Source organism: Macaca nemestrina, chromosome 6 (assembly GCF_043159975.1).
Source record: "Macaca nemestrina isolate mMacNem1 chromosome 6, mMacNem.hap1, whole genome shotgun sequence".
Lineage (NCBI taxonomy): Eukaryota > Metazoa > Chordata > Mammalia > Primates > Cercopithecidae > Macaca > Macaca nemestrina.
Window position 1 is genome coordinate 69768160 of NC_092130.1, and position 21202 is coordinate 69789361.

At 36.4% G+C, this 21202-nt stretch overlaps 1 protein-coding gene across 10 annotated transcripts in view; it reads left to right on the top strand.

The window, feature by feature from the left end:
- Positions 1-21202, top strand: part of LOC105471108 (transmembrane protein 232) — a 306948-nt gene that overhangs the window by 1027 nt on the left and 284719 nt on the right. For 6 of the 10 annotated variants that reach the window (XM_071098619.1, XM_071098622.1, XM_071098621.1 and 3 more), the window contains one exon: positions 3887-4003. The gene's annotated coding sequence lies outside the window, so the exon portion shown is untranslated. The other 4 variants (XM_024789515.2, XM_011723475.3, XM_011723476.3 and 1 more) reach the window with 3 other exon arrangements.

The window sequence follows — 21202 nt, forward strand, 5'->3', positions numbered from 1 at the left end:
GGTTACATGAGATATTTTGATACAGCATGCAATGTGTAATAATAACATTTGGGTAAATGGGATGTCCATCACCTGAAACATTTATCGTTTCTGTTGCAAACATTCCAATTACACTCTTCTTCGTTATTTAAAAATGTTAATTGTCCATTTTTAAATAACGAATAAGAGTGTAATTGGATTGTTTGTACAATTAACATTTTTAAATAACGAATTGACATTCTTAAATTTGATTGCGATGCAGCATGGACAAAGGTGTTGAGTCTCTTGACAATACTCAAAGGTGTTGAGTATTACTGGTGTACTAATACCAAATTACTGGATAGTTAATATCAAACATAAAAAATATTTATCTATTCCTTTGGAATGATTGGCTCAAGGATGGTATTGTTTCAGGTCCTAAGCTATTTTTTTTAAGGAGAAAGGTAAGAAGGTCTAATTATGTCTGTACTTTTAATATAAAAACAGTGGCATCTCAGAATTTCACATCCATATGAGTGGAGAAAGGATGAATTATTGAACGGAGAGCAGCTGGGTAGCCAGTTGAGGGGGAAAGCAAGGCAATAAGAGCCCTACCTCACAGCTTACCCTGAAAGTAAAGCTGCAATATACTGTATTTTTCTTAAATTTTTAAAAATTAAATACTGGAAGAAAATAATATAGGCGAATGCCTTTTTTTTTGAGACAGAGTCTTGCTCTGTGGCCCAGGCTGGAGTGCAGTGGTGTGATCTTGGTTCACTGCAAGTTACACCTCCTGGGTTCACGCCATTCTCCTGCCTCAGCCTCCCGAGTAGCTGGGACTACAGGTGCCCGCCACCACGCCCGGCTAATTTTTTTTTTTTTTTTTTTTTTTTTTTTTAGTAGAGACAGGGTTTCACCGTGTTAGCCAGGATGGTCTCGATCTCCTGACCTCATGGTCTGCCCGCCTTGGCCTCCCAAAGTGCTGGGATTACAGGTGTGAGCCGCTGCGCCCGGCGAGGTGGATGCCTTTTAAACAGTGAGTTGGAAAGTTTTCTAAGAGTACAGCAAAGTCAAAAGCCATGTAAGAAATCAGTAAAAGACTATAATCAATATGACTGTATAAAATTTAAATTTCTATGTAGTAAATTTTAAAATATATAGTAATTACAATTGAAAGGCAAATCACAAACTAAGAAAAATGACATTTTAACATGGTTTAAACAATGGATTAGTATCTTTAATGTACAAAGAGTTCATACCAATGAATAAAGGCAAATCAGAAATATGAGCAAAGGACATGTAGAGGCAATTCATGCAAAAAAAAAAAAGGAAATGTAAATAGATAATATCATATAAAAATGTCCTTTACTAATCGAAAAAAAGGTAAATCTTAACAACAATTGTCTTTCACATATTAAGATGTTTAAAAGGGAAAAATCTTTCCAGGTTAGAAGAAAGTATCTTTCATTAATTTCTGAAGTGATACAAAACATAACTTTCTGATGGACAGCAGTTTGGCACTATGTATCAAAAACTGTAAAAATAACCATATTTTTTGACTCCAAAATCTTAGAAAACAAATATAGGGTTTTTTTTACATGTTTCTGGCATGGATAACATACATATGTTTATGGCATGATTGCTCATAATAGGAAAAAATAAGCAGGAATGCAACTATCAAATAATTATTTTTGATTAATAATTTATTATTAAAAGTATATATCCATAGAGTTGTTTAACCAAAATATATTTATTAAGCACCTATCTCGTGTCAGATACTATTTTAAGCAATGAGGCTAGAGTGATAAATAAGCCAGAAAAAGTGCTTGCATTGTTAGAACTGACATTCTAGTTTAGGGAGACAAATAACAGATAAATACATCCTGTCAAATATAGTGCCATGTCAAATAATGACATAATTATATTAAAAAAGCTTAAGTGAGCAATAAAGAAACCTTTTTTAGAATAAGGAAGTCCTCTTTGAAGAAGTGACCTTTGAGGAGAGAACTGAATGAAGTGAGAGTGACCCATCTGTGAATATGTGGGAGCCAGGCAGAGCTGAGCAGGAGAAAGGCCCTGATAGCAAACTAGGTAGCCAGTGAGAAAGGGTGAAAGTGATAGGAAATGAGAGCTGAAAGGGGGCTAGGTGCCAGATCTTGCAAAGCCTTGCCAGTGGTGAACAAAATTTAGGTTTTTTGAGAGTAGAGGAGTAATATGACTATGTTGATATTTTATAGGAATGCACCTGGCTTCTGTATGGGGAAGAGTAAAGGTTTCCACCTACTAAAGGCAAGCAGCTGAGGCAAAAGATAGTAATAATTTCATCTAGAGTGATAGTGTAATGGAGATGAGAAGAGTTTAGAGTGAAGACGTTTATAGATTACATTAGAGATGAATATTAAATGACATGAAAATATGTTCAATTTAAAACATGTACAGTATGATCTTCCTTTTAAAAATATTAACAGATACACAATAGAAGAATATGCTAAAATGATGGTATTATATCTGAGCATGGACTTGCATAGTTTCACTTTTTATTTAATTGCTCTAAAAAACTTAGCTTTTTTTCCTAAGAAGAAAAATTATTTTAGAAAAAAAAATAATAGAGCAAGTTTAGTTATGGGCAGACAGCGATAAAGATCTTTCTATATTACTTAATCTGTTCATATCATTTAATCAGTAGTCTCTAGAGCACTATGAAGCTCTATCATCCTGTATTTCTCCAAAATATTTCTGAAATAATTATGCTGAAATCGTCCAGAGTTTATTGCTTCAAACTAGTTTGAGAAACTCATAACACAGGAATTAAAACATGCATTTATAAAGTGGCCAATGCATTTTATGAAAACAACAGAATGTTTGTGTTAGTTTCTATTGTGGCACAATAAATTGCCCCCATAACAAATTGAGCAGCTTAAAACAACATTTAATATCTCATAGTTTCCGTAATTTAAAAATTTCAGAGTGGCTTCACTGGATAGTTCTGTCTTAGGTTTTCCATGAGGTTCTAGTTAAGACTTCTACTTGGGATGCAGTCATTTTAGACTTGACTGGGTTTGATTAGGGCTGGAGGATCCCCTTCTAAGGTCTCTTACTCAGACAGCTGTAGAAAGAATGTCTTTATTTCTTGCTGATTGCTGTTAATGAGGTTTCAATTCCTTGCCACATGAAGTTCATAGAACATCTTGAGTGTCCTTATGATGTAACAACTCGGAGACAGACAGCAAGGAGGAAGCACAATGTCGTTTATGAGCTAATTACACCTCATCACTTCTGCCATGTTCTATTTTTTGGAAGAGGGTCACTAAGTCCAACCCCACACTAAAAGGGGAAGAGTATTTGACTCTATCTTTTGAAGGATTGTCAAACAATAGCATTTATATCGTTAAAATGACTAAAATATTAAATCACTATATAACAATTAATGGGTAGAGGATATTATTAGGTGCCAAAACTAATAATGACATTTTTAGCCCAAATATTGACAGAATAAATTTTTTTATTTTTTTCTTAGTAAATAGATATAAAGGATTAATTTTCCTTGAAAATAATATGATAGAAATACATATAACCTCCCAAAGAGCTTAATACATATTTTCAAAAGTCCAGTCATTATTATTGTTGAGTTGAAATACAAATGAAAACTAGCAGATTGTTTCAACAGTTTTCAAGAGTTGGCACAGAATGCTATGGTCCTACGAAACAAAAGTGCCTGTACAGAGCAAGCAAGTCATTCATTTATATTAACATTGTGATCGAAAATTCTGATGCTAAATAAATTCAGCTTACAGGATAAAATAAAAATTACCTATATTTTTTATTCAATAATTCACTCAGCAACATATATTAAGCATATACTATGTGTAAACCACTGTATTGGGTACTGTGATGCAACTATACACTATTTTATTTATATCTTTTTTAGAGACAGGGCATCACTGTGGTGCCAAGGCTGGTCTTGAACTCCTGGGCTCAAGCAATCTGCTCACCTCAGCCTCCCAAGGTGCTAGGATTACAGGAGTGAACCACTGCGCCTTGCCTGGTAAGTATTTTAAAAGGTGAAATTTAGTAATATTTTAAATATTTTACGTGTAAAATAACTTGAAATAAGCAATTTAAAAAATATCTTTCCAACAATAGAGGTGTTTTTGTTTTGTTTTGTTTTGTTTTTGTAAAATGATATGATATAACAATCCACTATGGTGCATTTGATCCTGATTACATTGCTAGGGAAGTTAGGCAAAGCACTTTAACATCTAAACACTTAATGGGACACACACAGTAAATGGAAGCAACTGAGAATATTTTAAATTGTGAATTGAGTATAAATTTTCTAAATTGCTGAGTTTATTCTTTTTCTACTTGATAGGCTATGCCATTTATGTTCAGAAGGTGGTGATGCCCAAATTATTGGACTCAATTTTTTGTCCCTCTATCATAGTATTATACTGTATGTCTATACCCTTGTCATGGCCTCATGATGGGCAGAGTGGACTTTCCTGCCCTTTGTTTGGGGAGTTGGTAGAGTGATATCCTTGGGCAAAAAGTGTTAGCAGGTGTGACCCGAACAGAGGCTTTGCTCAGTTGGCTTGCCCTCTTGCGCTTCTGCCATAACCATGAGAAGCACCTCCTGAATAACCACTGCCCCTTCACTCTGGGCTCCTGAAGGAGATATTTGGAGCAGACCTGAACCCAGCTGGAAGTCTGGGGACAATCCCAGGTGAACCCAGCCAACATCAGCAAAATCCAGCCAACCTGCATGCAGAGGAGTGAATGAGAAAAGTAAATACTTGTATTTTAAACCACTAAGATTATTTTGGCGATAGGTGACCAACATGATGCTTTTGCAGAACTTTAATTGAATTTTATTTCTAAAATGTCCACTATAGGATTAAATACTATCATCACAAACATGTCAAATAACTGTGTAAGAGAAATTTTATCTTTTAGTAAGTTTTAAAATGCTGTGAAAATTAACCCATTGGTACAATAAATAATTTGAGTAAATGCAATATAAATTTCTTAAAATCTTGCTTTATCTTCTTTAACCTCTAGTAGATTTTTATTTTATTTTTATTATTATTATTTTTTTTAACATCATTTGACTTTTTAAAAAAGTTTATTTTAGGTTCAAGGGTACATGTGCAGGTTTATTATGTAGCTAAATTTATGTCATAGGGGTTTGTTGTACAGGTTATTTCATCACCCAGGTACTAAGCCTAGTACCCAATAAGTTTTTTTTTTTTCTGATCCTCTCCTCCCACCCTTCACCCTCAAGTAGGCCTTAATGTCTGTTGTTCCCCTCTTTGTGTCTCTGTGTTCTCATCATTTAGCTTCCACTTTTAAGAGAGAACACGTGGTATTTAGTTTTCTGTTCCTGCGTTAGTTTGCTAAGGATAATGGCCTCCAGCTCCATCCATGTTCCTGCAAAGGACATGATCTTGTTCTTTTTTATGGCTGCACAGTACTCCATGGTGTACATGTACCATATTTATGGTCATTGATGGGCATTTAGGTTGATTCCATGCCTTTGCTATTGTGAATAGTGGTGCAATGAACATACATGTGCATGTGTCTTTATTGTAGAATGATTTATATTCCTTTGGTTATATACCTAGTAATGGGATTTCTGGGTCAAATGGTAGTTCTGATTTTAGCTCTTTGAGGAACCACCACACTGCTGTCAACAATGGCTGAACTAATTTATGCTTCCACCCAACAGTGTATAAGAGTTTGTTCCCTTTTCACTGCAAACCTCACCAGCATCTGTTGTTATTATTATTATTTTTTACTTGTTAATAATAGCCATTCTGACTGGCATGAGATGGTATCTCATTGTGGTTTTGATTTGCATTTCTCTGATGATCAGTGATGTTGAGTTTTTTTCATATACATGTATGTCTTCCTTTGAAAAGTTTCTGTTCATGTCCTTTGCCTATTATTCAATGAAATTGTTTGTTGTTTTCATATATATTTGTTTAAGTTCCTTATAGATACTGATATTAGACTTTTGTCAGGTACACAGTTTGCAAATATTTTCTCTCATTCTGTATGTTGTCTGTTTTCTCTATTATTATTTTACCTTTGATTATCTTTCCTTTCTCTTTTTGACAGATAAAAATTTCAGATACTGTTCCATTTATTCCCAATAGCACTTAAAAATACTAATGAAAACTCTAAATATTTGGCAAAATGAAGAGGGGTATCTGATATGGTTTAGTTGTGTCCCCATCCAAATCTCAACTTGAATTGTATCTCCCAGAATTCACACATGTTGTGGGAGGGACCCAGGGGGAGGTAATTGTATCATGGGGGCTGGTGGTTCCCATGCTATTCTCTTGATAGTGAATAAGTCTCACAAAATCTGATGGGTTTATCAGGGGTTTCTGCTTTTTCTTCTGCCTCATTTTTCTCTTGTCACTGTCATGTAAGAAGTGCCTTTTACCTCCTGCCATGATTCTGAGGCCTCCCCAGCCATGTGGAACTGTAAGTCCAATTAAACCACTTTTGTTCCCAGTTTTGGATATGTCTTTATCAGCAGCATGAAAATGAGCTAATACAGTAAATTGGTACAAACAGAGTAGGATGTTGCTGAAAAGATACCCAAAAATGTGGAAGCGACTTTGGAACTGGGTAATAGGCAGAAGATGGAATAGTTTGGAGGGCTCAGAAGAAGACAGGAAAACATGGGAAAGTTTGGAACTTCTTAGAGACTTGTCAATGGCTTTGACAAAATGTTGATAGTGATATGAACAATAAGGTCCACGCTGAGGTGGTCTCAGATGAAGATGAGGAACTTGTTGGGAACTGGGGCAAAGATGACTCTTGTTATGTTTCAGGAGAGACTAGTGGCATTTTGCCTTTGCCCTAGAGATGTGTGGAACTTTGAACTTGAGAGAGATGATTTAGGGTATCTAGTGGAAGAAATTTCTAGGCAGCAAGGCATTCAAAAGGTGACTTGGGTGTTGTCAAAAGCATTCAATTTTAAAAGGGAAACAGAGCATAAAAGTTCACAAAATTTGCAGCCTGATGATGCAGTAGAAAAGAAAAACCCATTTTTTTTTTTTAGGAGAAATTCAAGCTGGCCACAGAAATTTGCACAAGAAGCAAGGAGCTTAATGTTAATCCCCAAGACCATAGGGAAAATGTCTGCAGGCCATGTTGGAGACTTTCACGGATCTCCTCCCATTACAGGCCTACAGGCCTAGGAGGAAAAACTGGTTTTGTGGACTGGCTCCAGGGTCCCTATGCTGTGTGCAGCCTAGGGACTTGGTGTCCTTGTCCCACTGTTCCAGCCATGGCTGAAAGGGGCCAATGTAGAGCTTGGGCTGTGGCTTCAGAGGGTAGAAGCCCAAAGTCTTAGCACTTCCATGTGGTGTTGAGCTTGCAGGTGTGCAGAAGTCAAGAATTGAGGTTTGGCAGCCTCTTCCTAGATTTCAGAAGATGTATGGAAACACCCGGGTGCCCAGGCTAAAGTTTGCTGCAGGGGTGAGTCCCTCATGGAGAACCCCTGCTAGGGCAATGTGGAAGGGAAAGGTAGGGCAAGAGCCCTACTGGGGTACTGACTATTGGAGCTATGAGAATAGGGCCACCATCCTCCAGACCCTAGAATGGTAGGTCCACCAACAGCTTGCACTGTGCACCTGGAATAGCTGCAGACATTCAATGCCAGCCCATGAAAGCAGCCAGGAGGGAGGCTGTAACCTGCACAGTCACAGGGATGGAGCTGCCGAAGACCATGACCCGGAGGTGAGACCTGGAATCAAAGGAGATCATTCTGTAGCTTTAAAATTTGACTGCCCCACTGGATTTCAGACTTGCATGGCCCTGTAACCCCTTTGTTTTGGCCAATTTCTCCCATTTGGAACAGCTGTATTTACCCAATACCTGAACCCCCTTTGTATCTAGGAAGTAACTAGCTTGCTTTTGATTTTACAGGCTTATAGGCATAAGGGACTTGTCTTGTCTCAGATGAGACTTTGGACTGTGGACTTTTCAGTTAATGCTGAAATGAGTTAAGATTTTGAGGTACTGTTGGGAAGGCATGATTGGTTTTTAAATGTGAGGAAATGAGATTTGGAGGGGCCAGGGGCAGAATGATCTGGTTTGGCTGTGTCTCCACCCAAATCTCAACTTAAATTTTATCTCCCAGAATTCCCATGTGTTGTGGGAGGGACCCGGGGGAGGTAATTGAATCATGGAGGCCGGTCTTTCTGGTGCTATTCTCATGATGGTGAGTAAGTCTCACAAGATCTTTATCAGGGGTTTCCGCTTTTGCTTCCTCCTCATTTTTCTCTTGCTCCCACCATGTAAGAAGTGCTTTTCACCTCCCACCATGACTCTGAGGCCTCCCCAGCCATGTGGAACTATAAGTCCAATTAAACCTCATTTTGTTCCCAATTTTGTGTATGTATTAGCAGCATGAAAACAAACTAATATGGTATCGAATAGAAATTATTTACAATTAAGTTATACACTACATGGCAAATCTAAATGATATCACATAATATCAAAAATAGTAAGAAATTGTCATCTAGAAAGTTGTTAAATTACAAAATCAATATTAATTCTAATGCAACAGTTCAAACTGATAAATATTTTTTCATGGCTGTAGTTTTTTCCTATGATTCACTTTTGATGTCAGATTGTTTTCCCTGGAAAATCAATTCTAATCTAGGAAGGTAATTGCAGTATTATGGACTAATTTGAATCATGGCAGTGAAGATGCTAAGAGCCTTGATTCTAAGCAACTGAAGGACTGAAGCTTAAGGTTTGAGAAATATGATTGAAGAAAATATAATGCATATTTTAAATTGCTTAACTTACTAGTAGTTTCATCTCTTTCCTGACTTTTTAATGAGTACTCACTAAGTAGATTTCTCTAGGTAAAATTTTGATAAGTGCTATGTAAGAGTACTCAGAATGCTAGGGAAACATTGAAGGATGACTTCTAAGTTATCCTGAAAGAGAGAATGGTCATTGTGTTGGAAGGCTTCTAAAATGCAGTGTCTTCCAAGGTGAATGTGTCACTTTGGTTGAAGATAACAGAAACTCAATTTGTTAAACAGGAGATTTATTGACAGGATAATCAGGGTTTATAGAATTGATGGAAGGCTGTAAGATGAGGATTGAAATGGACAGAAAAAAAAATGCTGTTCTAGAGGACCAAGAAGTAGGAGGTACCACAACTGTCTTTTGGCAGGAAAATCTGTAAGGGTGCTGCTGTCTTTGCCCAGGGCACCGTTATTGCTACTTTCATCTTGATATTATTTGCTAAAAATTCAAAATCTTAAACTAGAACACATACTTGGCCAAGCTTCTGTCATATTCCAACACAGAGTTCTGAGAAAATGTGATCTGCCGTTTTTGACTTTTGTAGTAGACGATGAAACACCACTTCCCATTCGTATTACATGAAGAATTCCCCAGGTAGCATGGAAGGGTGATTGGATTCTCCAGATCCAAAATGTTGACAAATATCTAACACCCAAGTCTTGATACGAGAGTAAGCATTTACCTGGTGTCTGGTATTAGGGAGCAGAGGGTGGTGTGTGTTTGTGTGAGTTTGTGGCAGCAGTTGAGGAGTGAGTGGGCAAGTGTATTTTCAGACAGAGGAAGAGCATGCATGAAGTTATTAAGAAAGGAGAGCTCATGATGTGTTTAGGAAACTTAAAAGATTGCTATGAGAGAACTGTGGAATTTAAAAATATTTTTTAATTGATTACATGGCAGTGGTAAAAGTTTTAAAAATAAAGAAGATTGGGCCGGGCACAGCCTTTAATCCCAGCACTTTGGGAGGCCCAGGTGGGTCAATCACCTGAGGTCGGGAGTTTGAGAGCAGCCAGGCCAACATGGTGAAACCCTGTCTCTACTAAAAATACAAAACTTAGGTGGGCGCGGCGGCAGGCACCTGTAATCCCAGCTACTCGGGAGGCTGAGGCAGGAGAATCGCTTGAACCTAGGAGGTGGAGGTTGCCGTGAGTCGAGATCGCTCCATTGCACTCCAGCCTGGGGGACAAGAGCGAGACTTCATCTAAAAAAAAAAATGAAATAAAATAAAGAAGACTGGTTAAAAAAAAAAAAAAGCAGAACAAACCTGGGCAAGTAGGCAATAATGTAGTTTTTGAAAGCATAATTATGTCATACTAAGTGGTTAGGATGGTTTTGACATGCTTATTTTCCTAATTGCTAATTAATGGCCATTTCAGGTCTATATATATAAAATAATTTTTTAAAAACGTATTAGATTTGTCATGTCAAAACTTCAATGTAGATGACTAATTAAAGGGAGAAAGGGGAGGTATGACTTTATTATGTTTAGTTTTCATATGTGAATTTTCTAAATATTCTTCTCATTTTCTGTAATCATTGTGGGTCTCCTATTAGCTTAATTGTGCTCAACCTCTTTACAATTTTTCCCCACTGAGTTAAAATGGCAAATTTATCATATATAAATTTTATGCTTTTTCTGTAATCTTTCATTCTACTGATATATATATAAATAAAATCAGTAGATACATATAGAAAATCAGTAGATATATATAGAATAAGTAGATATATGTAATATATGTATGTATTTGTGAATTCTTCCTTATATAAACATGTTCTGTTGTCTTCAGTGTAGAATCAATGGGTTGACTTTTTTCTGTAAATGCAGTATAGTTTTCAATTGATTTTTATATTATGCAGAAGAATTTTTTATTTGACCTCCCTTTTATTCTTTTTATTCAGTCTTCATTTTATTATGAATAACCTGGTTAACAGTTTGTATTTTTTATGCTTTTAACACTTTTCTAGATCTCTTGAAATTAAAACAAGCAAGCTAGCAGAGTATTATTAAATACCACAGTCTTTTCATTTTTATTTTATCTGGATTATGGTAAGCACGGTTGACATCTAGGATTTGTTCTGTAACATATGTAGTTTATGGCCTTTATCAATTTCATTTTTTCATTATTACCTTTAACTTACTACTTTTCTAGGAGTGATATGTCAGAGAAGCCTGAGATCAAATATTGTAATTTCTGTTTTAAATATAAAAATACACTCAAAAAACAAAAAAACTTAATTCTGAATTGAGGTATTTCAAGTTAAATTTTCTTTCAAAGTTTTAATTTTTTAAGGTAGTTCATTTCGTAGGACAATCCCTGTACATTACATTTGAAGTTTTTTTTTTTTTTTTTTTTTTTTTTTTTTTTTTTTTTTAAACAGAGCTCTGTTTCCCAGACTGGGGTGCAGTGGCATGATCTCGGCTCACTGCAGCCTCTACCTCCTGTGTTCAAGCAATTCTCCTGACTCAGCCTCCTGAGTAGCTGGGATTATAGGCGCGTGCCACCACGCCCGGCTAACTTTTGTATTTTTGGTAGAGACGGGGTTTCACCATGTGAGCCAGCATGGTCTCAAACTCCTGACCTCATAATCCTCCCACTTTGGCCTCCCAAAGTGCTGGGATTATAGGCATGAGCCACTGCGCCCGGCCTACATATGAATTTAATCATAAATGCTCTTCCCCATTCTTCCATATAGTATTTTACACTGGTGAACATTTGTAAAATATATACATTTGCTCGTTAGTAGACGTAGGAATTCTACAAGGATTTTTAAAGGACTTATATTAGATAATTCTATTGCTTACTACCTTTAAAAATAGGCGTTCTTTGTTTAAATTCGCCCTCTGGTGGTTAGTACATAGCAGAACATTCTAGGTGCTTTGTTTACTCACTGACGGGTGCTGAGGACACTGGTTGCTCCAAATTTTCTACGTAGAAAGAACTTACGAACAGCAATTTGATTTAAAGACATAGCTACTTTTGGTATGATAGGCGTGCTGGTTTGTTTTGGGGGAGCGGCATTAAGACACTGAGGAGACATTAAAGCACTGTCAAGCCACTTCTTGCCGCGGCTTCTGGCAGGATATGCAAGTATGTACAATATTAGAAACAAATCATTACTATGTTCTTTAAAAACGAATAAAGGTCTTTCACACAGCATTGCATTTATTCTTTCGAAATCGAATACAAATGTGGTGGAGACGGGGCCAGGGCAGGTGGAAATTTATTTTTAAGTCCTGATTGGCTAAGCTCTGGTCACGAGACCGTAAAAGAGCTACGTCTCTCTCTCAGAGCGACTCCCACAGCGTCCTTAGCAACCAGCCTTGTGGTTTCCAGCGGCCCAGAGCGCAGCGGTGAGTGATTAAGAAGTCCTGCTTCAGATCACTTGGGAGCTCAGGTTATTGTCATATTTACCATCCCAGGGCAACTGGAAGACCCACAAAGATCCTCACAGGGGAATATTGAGCTTCTTTTCTCAGGGTCCCATAGCTTTGTTAGAAGAAACTTGCTACTATTTTGGTAGGTAAAATGTCTGCTCACAAATGCTTAACATTTTCCAAAATGTGTCCTGTATGTAATTCTAGGAGATGATGTTCTAAAGATTTCTCTGGTCAATACATTTAAAAAAACTATATGTCACACTGCTACTTAGAGAGATTTAGAGTATATATGAGCACAGTAACACTGAGAAATAGAAAAGTACTCGCAACCCCAGACCGGGCCTGCCATTTGGGCCCCTCCTAAGAGTCTAAGCAGTCCATCCTGGAACAGCCACCAGGTCATTTGATAGGGGAAGCTTTTTACTGGGGAGAATAAAGGAGGTGGGAACTTTCTTATTTCTATGAATAGGGAAATTCATTTAATCTCCCCTGGACTCACTTATCCTGGGGCAACCCTGAATTCAGAAGACCAGTCTTCACACATCTTCTGTGGTTGGTGAAATTGCACCTTTTCGATTTTTATTTATTTAATATGAAGACTGTTTTGGACTTCAAAAGAGAAGGTTCAAAAATTTGGCGCTGTGTGTGTGTGTGTGTGTGTGTGTGTGTGTGTGTGTGAAAGAGAGGGGGGATACACTGAAGATGTGTAATAGAACAGTTTTTAAAAGCCATTAATCTTGAGAAAAATATCCAAGTTGTCTATTGGGAAAAATTTCTAGGAGGGGATAAGATGTAAGAGTCTTATATACCTTACCATCTTAACAGTATGTCTGAACAATTTGGTTGGTCAAATAATTTGCTTCTTCAGGTTAGAGTCTAAATCTTGTATTCTCTAATGCATGTTACCTTTCCAAAGTCTTGATATAATTTTAGTGTTATCTGTTTTTCAGAAATTGTCTTTTAAAGTATGCATTTCAACCTTATTTTAATTGAAGCTTTAAAAAATATATGAATAATTAATAGTAAAACTAAAAAAAGAAATCTGGGTCTGTGCCAGGTTGCAGATGAACTGCCAAGCACCCATGCAGACTGCTATAGCCATTTCATGAGCTGAAGCATTTCTCTTTAAAGGATAAACATTCTTGGTTTGGGCAATCCACATACATACTTGATTCAAGGTAGCAGATTTTTATTTCACTAAGACCCATTCTGCATGAACCCTTATCATCTTAATGAGTAGTGCTATATTGTTGCTGAACATCTGATTATCAGAATCATTCATTGTTATGATAAATTTGATAAGCGTTCCTGTCGTGAAGTTCATTGTCCATCCAGATCTCCTGGTAAAGTGTCTGCTCACAAATGCTTAACATTTTCCAAAATGTGTCCTGTATATAATTTTAGGAGATGATGTTCTAAAGATTTCTCTAGTCAATAAATTTGAAAAAACTACATGTCACACTGCTACTTAGAGAGATTTAGAGTATATATGAGCATATTAACACTGATAAATCTTAGTATATGCAAACCTACTTACTTTTGTCTAATCCAGTGGTTTCTCAAACTTATTTAACAACAGAAAGCTTTTTGAGGTAATTTAATCCCAAGAAGCTGTATTTTACAGAATGTATTTTAAAAATTAGTGTTCTAAACTGTATATCACACTTATTTTTGCTTATATTTCCATAAAACCAAATGAAAATTCATTTCTTTAAAATGTTTCCTACTGATTCATTACAATACCGAAGAAAATAAATCTCTTTTAAAAATACACCACCTTAGTAAATTATTTTATTCCTGTTACTTTCATTGCATTTTCAACAGTAATATAATCACTTGCTAAATCCATATTGACTTTAGGTTTACTAGCTTCTTACCACAACATGTCAAGTTTTTTTGTTGAAACCATATTTTTAACATTATAATATGTATTATGTAGCAGGTGCTCTATATCTGTCTGGTGAATGAATAAATAAAAGATAATTGATTCCTCTTTTAGAGTTCTTTTCTGCAGAAGACCAGTTATTTAACTATTTGGTGAATGAATAAATAAAAATAATTGATTTATCTTTTAGGATGCCTTTCTGCAGAAGGCCAGTTAAATGATTTTAACAGTAGTCCACCAGAAAAATGATGAGAACCTAATCTCATGGAAGTGGCCATGACCACTTTGATTTGATTACTGATTGTTTTGGGAAGTTATAGAGAGCATGGAATTGAGAATAACTCTGAAATTCCTAGCTTGTCAGTTTGAGTGATTATATTAACTGAGATTTATTAAAGTAATACTGGATTAAGAGCAGTGTTTAGGGACCTGAAGTGAGAAAATAACCGGTTAAGTTATAGACAGTTTAGATTTTTCAAGTACTTGTCTTTAAGCTGTGTGCCCAGAATTCAGTTGTAAAACAAATCTAGAGCTCAAGAGAGGTCAAGATTGGAGGCAGGTACTTGGGAGTCATTGTTCTACAGTGCAGTTTGCAGCATAGGAATGGATGGCATCGACTCCAGAGAGGTGAGAATGTGAAGAGAAGGGTATTCTGGCCACAGGACTGATACGAATATCAAAAGATATAAAGTATGTGAAAGTACTTTGCAAACAATAAAGTACCATGCAAGAGTTGTTATTATTACATCCCAGAAGCCTTACTGAAGAAATGGGTTTGAACTAGGTTTTCAGGAAGGTGTGAGATATCCTAGGATTGTATTTGATGTTATATAACAGAAACTCAACTCCAACAACTTAACTAAATAGGGATTTGTTTTTCAAATAACAAGAAGACAAAAAGTAGGAATCTCAGAGTTTTTGTGGTTCATCTCTAATGCCATAAATGTTCCAGGCTTCCGTCTTTGTGTCCCATCATTGTTTCATCTTCCTAGTCATCTCCTGATAGCAAGGTGACTGTTCTATCACCATTCTTATGTCTATCATCCAGGGAGGTAAAAGAAATCGAGAAGGGACAAGGAAGAAGGTATTGTGCCTCTATCATGAAAGTGAACTTTACCAACATTCCCTACTAAGCTTTAGCTAGAACGGATAGGTGCAAAGAAAGCTTCAGGAGAAATGTTTTTTAGCCAGAGACTTTGCTACTCCAAACAAAATTAGGGTTGCTTTAATAAAACAATAGAAGAATGAATATTGGATAGGAAGCTAGTGGTACCAAGAGATATAGTAGTCCCCAAGAGTATAGATGATAATGTATATAGGGAGAGTTGTGTAAACAGAAGTAATACTTTGCTAATAGCTAACAGTCTATATAGATTTTGAGACTTGTAGGATACTCATTTAGCATCTAATTTAAACATAATGGTACCCATGGATGACAATCTCAGTAGGCCCCCAAATATAAATAACTTGTGATCAATATCCTAGTCAAGAAGTAGCCATGATTTATTATATTTGAGCTCTATTACATTGATAGAAAAATGTAATAGATATTTTGCCAAACAGGAAAACACACAGCCCCACCTCTCTCTTGCACTTGAGATATGTTTCTGTTTGAACACATAGTCTTCAGGTTATGTGTCAACTGGTCTAATGCTTTAAAGGAATTTCAGTTCAAAACAATAACCACTGCCAAAAATCACAAAGGAGAAAATAGATAATCTGAATAGACCTATAACTATTAAAGAAATGGAATCAATAATTAATAGCCTTCCAAAACGGAAAGTACCAGGCCCAGATAGGTTCACTGGTGAATTTTACCAAACATTTAAGGAAAAAATTATATCGATTATCTGCAAGTTTCTTTCAGAAGATAGAAGCAGAGGAAATACTTCGTAACTCATTCTTTCAGGCCAGCATTACCCTAATGCAAAATAAGACAAAGACATTATAAGAAAAGAAAACTACAGACAAATATCTCTCATGAAAATATACTCAAAAAGCCTCAACAAAATATTAGAATATTGAATTCAACAGTATATAAAAAGAATTAACTCTGTGTCTACTTCTGCTCCTGGATTTGTTTACTTCCACTAACATACAGATAGATAACACATGTAAGCAAATAAAAAGTATTATGGCTCTGGTAGCCAGCCTCTAAGATGCTCCCAATAATCTTCGCCTCTTGACATTCACACCCTTTCATAGCCCATACTCACATTGAATCATGGCTCATCTGTATGACCAATAAAATGTGGTTGTGGTAAAGTAATGATACAGGCTTTGCAAGGCTAGGTATAAAGGTATTTAAGCTTTCATCTTGGTTTCTTGGATTGTTCTCTCTGGGGGAAGCCAGCCTCCATGAGAGCACACAAGAAGCTCTGAGGGGACGTCCACATGAAGAGGAACTGAGGCCTGCTCCAACAGCCAGTGTTAACTTGACAGCCATGTAGTGAACAAACCACCCTGGAAGTGGATCCTACAATCCTAGTCAAATTTTTAGGTGACTGAAACCCCTAGCTGACTGACTGAACCTGCAGCTGCCATTTGACTGCAACTTCATGGGAAATCCTGAGCCAGTTATACCTAGCCATGCCACTAACAAATTCCTAATCCAGAGAAACTGTGAGAGATAATAAATGGCAGTGAGTTTTGGAGTGACTTGTTACACAAATTAGATAATTAATACAACAACCAAAGCTTTTGTGAGTTTGTTTTTCTAAAGATGTAGGGGAAAATGTAATTTCATTGTCTAAGAACTTTTATTTCTGCCATGTCCTTTCTTCTCTCATTCTGTCTTGCATTTCCACCCTACCACATCTCTATCTTCTGCAGCCTCCACTTAACCCCCAACCCCTGACAATGTTTTACGTGATATCAATAAAATACTACCCTGGAATTCAACTCTCTAATGGTTTGGCTGCTGCAGAAATAATATTTTTATGGGTTTTAAGAAGTGATTCTAACTATCGGGCAGTGCCACCTGCTAGGCAACATCTGTAAATGCATGGATGTGCTTCTGCTTCTCTGCCATAGCTGCCTCTTCTGAGATTCCTTTTTCTAAGCCACCCTGGGATTCTGAGGAATAAAATTATATTTCTCTTCTTGTTTTAAACTATGTCTTTCTTATTTGGGGATCTAATATACAAAACAGGTTAAAATGGAGCTCCTCTGGTCAGTCTAGGGAGGCAGAACCACCCCCTCTTACTTCCCAAACACTGACACACACAGGTATATATATACACACACACAATATGCAAACTCACACATCTCACACATATGATAGCTTATGAGTCATTTCTGTGGAACATAGCTTGAAATTCAAAATTCTATATCAGTATTTCTCAAGGCAGGAGAGGTTGTGATACTGTTATCTTGAGAGCAATAGTTCTTACTTACAAGGTACTCTCTCAGAATTGAGGAATATATTTAGCAACCCTGGACCCTGGGCACTGAATGTCCTTTATCAGAATCTTAGACATTATGACAAACAGAAGTACATCCATGCATTTCTAGATGTTACCCAGAAGGTAGTACTGCCCATAATAAAACCACTTCTTAAAACACACAAAAAAACTTCTTTTGGCAGCAGTCAGACTGTTAGGGCTACATTTTATTGGTGTCTCACAAAATCTATCAGTGTTTGTTGTAATGTCATATATTTATATTGAGTGTAAAAGACTGCCCCATGAAACCATTTATTATTTTTACCTTCAGGAGGTTATTCATTACATTATATTCTATCTTCTTTATGATGGCTTTAGAAAAATTGTCTTATAACTTTACCAGGAATAACTTTTTCCCCTGCAACGGGTTTGTTTTTAAGCAGTAAATGGTTGCTTTGAGAATTATTTTAAGATGAATGTATACTATACCTTTAGCAAGTGAGTATATATGAATTTGTGGCATAGATTTTGTATGTTCATCTCACTATATCTCTTTCTTACCCTATTTTATTCTTATCTATTTTTTTGCCAGTTTAACATTTAATTTTCTCTTATATTTATTTTTGGAACTCATCTGAAAGACTTTTATAAATGACAGTGCACCAACAATTGAGCATGTATTAATGTGGAGTGGTATATTAATAGGAAGAAGCATAATATAGTACAGAGCACTCAGTCAAGCTTCTAGTCCAGAAAGTGTATGATTTTATCTGAAGTAATTTGGAATAAATTTACTTGAAGGCAAACTGTTCTATATGAGAAGTTGGACCAAATGTTGATTTGGGCAAAAGTGAATGTAGTAAAGTGGGAAAAAAATCTTGAAGGCTGGCATCAAAATAACTCTTAAACAATGAACTATTACAGAGAATTCCACTTGAGTCATGACTCATTCCATCTTCCCCTGCAAGTACAACATAAGGTAAGCTGAACTTCGTGCAGAGGTGGCCAAGATGGTGGGACTCCCTCTCCCCTCAGCTTCCAATCTAGGGTTACTGTATCTTATTAGTAGGGGCAGTCTGCCAGCATTTCTAATCCCCTTCAACTCAAATTTAAAAGACTAATTTCCTGGTGATTGTGGCTGAGAGGTTGGCGGCTCTCTTACTTCACCCAGTCTTCATGCATAAGAAAGAGGCTTTATATTAGCATCAGCAAGACAAGAATATTGATACCCTAATTTCCCTCATTGCAACTCATTATAGGAGAGAAGTTTCACAAGAGAAGAGGCAAGCCAAGAAGACTGGAACCTACTGCCCTGCTCAGCTCCTAGAATAGTGGCTTGGAATCTGCCCAGGGGAAAAGACAGTCTGTAAGAAAAAAACTCTGAAATCCTCCCCAAAGAAATTAACTTTATTTGAAACATAAGGTTCAAGCCTAATGCTGCTCTTGAAAATAATTTCTTCTCTAAATTAAGAGCAACAAGCTGTACTTCAGGACATCTAATTCACCAGAGAGAACCGGAACAAGGGACAGCTAAGAACAGCCCTCAAAACTGTCTCTGCCTGAATTTAATTGGATCAGACTGCTCAGCAATTTATACTCTAGAGCATTTTTTAAATCAGTAGAGTAATTAGTTGATAATTATTGGAGACTAATTGGCTGGCATGTAACACAGAATGAGGCACACAGTTTAACAGAGAGAGTACAGAAAAAGACAAAGAGAGCCTTGCCAAATTCACTGTCATCCCAAGGTGACAGTGTGAATGCCCAAGGCTGTACCCTCTGAAGAGTGGCATCAAAAGCTTCACAGAGTAGAAAAAAATATGATTTGCTAAAATATCCTAGCCAAGTCATAAAATAAACCAACAATAACAAAAACAAGCTCAGAAGACGGAGGAAGCAAATCTGTACCCACAATTGCTACAATATATTCCCTAAAATAACCAATTTCCAACAAAAAATTAAAAGACATCTAAAGAAGCAGGAAAGTGTGACTCATATACAGGAGGGGGAAAAAGCTGCAAAGACTGCCTGGAAAAGGGACCAGATATCGGATTTATTAAAGACTTTGAAGTAGCCATTGTGAATATGTCCAGAGAACTAAAGGAAACCATGTTTAAAGAGGTAAAGGAAGATATGAACACAATGTCTCCTCAAATAGAGAATGTCAATAAAGAGAAAAGAGTGAATTTTATACACATGCACAATTATATATGCATGTGTGTGTATACACACACACACGCACACACACAGAGTCATGTGCTGCATAGTATTTCAGTCAAAGATGATTGCATATGTGACAGTGGTCCCATAAGACTATCATGGCAAACCATAAAGCCTAGATGTGCAGTAGGCGCTACTATCTAGGTTTGTGTAAGTAGACTCTTTGATGTTTGCACAATGGCAAAGTTGCCTAACAACTCATTTCTCAGAACATATCTCTATCATTAAGTGACACATAACTATATATGTGAACTATATTCCATGAAATAAATGGAAATTCTGGAGTTGAAATTTATTAGAGGGTCTCAATCATAGATTTGAACTGGCAAGCTAAATTATCAGTGTACTTGAAGATATAATAATAGAGTTGAGTGCAATCCAAAGAAAAGAGAAAAAACAAAATGACAAAATGAGTAGAACCCTTAGAGAAATAATGGGACTCCTTTAAGCAAACCAACTTTCATGTAATGGGAGTGTTGAGAAGAGAAAGAGAAAGGAGTATAAAAAATATTCAAGGAGATAATGGCAAAAAACTTCACAAACACTAAAAAATATTAATCTTCACACTTAAGAAGTTCAGTGAACTGCAATTAGGGTAAATACAGAAGAGATCCACTCTCAGACATTTCATAGGAAAAATGCTGGAAGCTAACTGCAAAGAGAAAATCTGGAAAGCAGCAAGAGAAAAATGACTCATCACATACAAAGAACGCAAATAAGATTAACAGCTATTCAGAAATGCTTCTCATCAATATAATTCTTCAATTTAATATTTTCACCTTAAAAGGTATTCTGTTTTGAAAACTTCATAATAATCCTGGTATGGATACAGTTCTTTATCACTTGTCTGAAAGCCCTGAAGGTAGGCTTTTGTAATTCAGATTTTTTCTGATTTTTAAAATGATAACACCGAATATCCCCAATGAAGTCTATCTAGCACGACACTCTATAATCAAATACATAAATATATTTGCAAACAAATATATGTAGATTTATACTAAATTTGACAAATATGTATAATTTTAATATTACAGTTTATATTGAAATAAACTGACAAGTGAAATAGTTGGATAATTATAGATCCAAAATATTTGGATACTTCTTAGTTCTAGGAAAATATTCAATATACTCTTAAACACATACAGATTCAAACTAAGTTAAAGACCTTGTATTAGTCCATTCTCACTGCTATACACATATTACCCGAGACTGGGTAATTTATAAAGGAAAGAAGTTTAATTGACTCACAATTCCACGTGACTGGGGAGGCCTCAGGAAACATGCAATCGTGGCAGATGGCAAAGGGTCAGCAAGGACCTTCTGCACATGGTGGCAGGAGAGAGAAGAGTGAGGAGTGAAAGGGGAAGAGCTCCTTATAAAACCATTAGATCTCCTGAGAACTCCCTCATTATCATGAGAACAGCATGGAAGAAACCGCCCCATGATCCAATCACCTCCCACCAAGTTCCTCTCTCAACATGTAAGGATTATGGAGATTACAATTCAAGATGAGATTTGGGTGGGGACAGAGCTAAATCATAT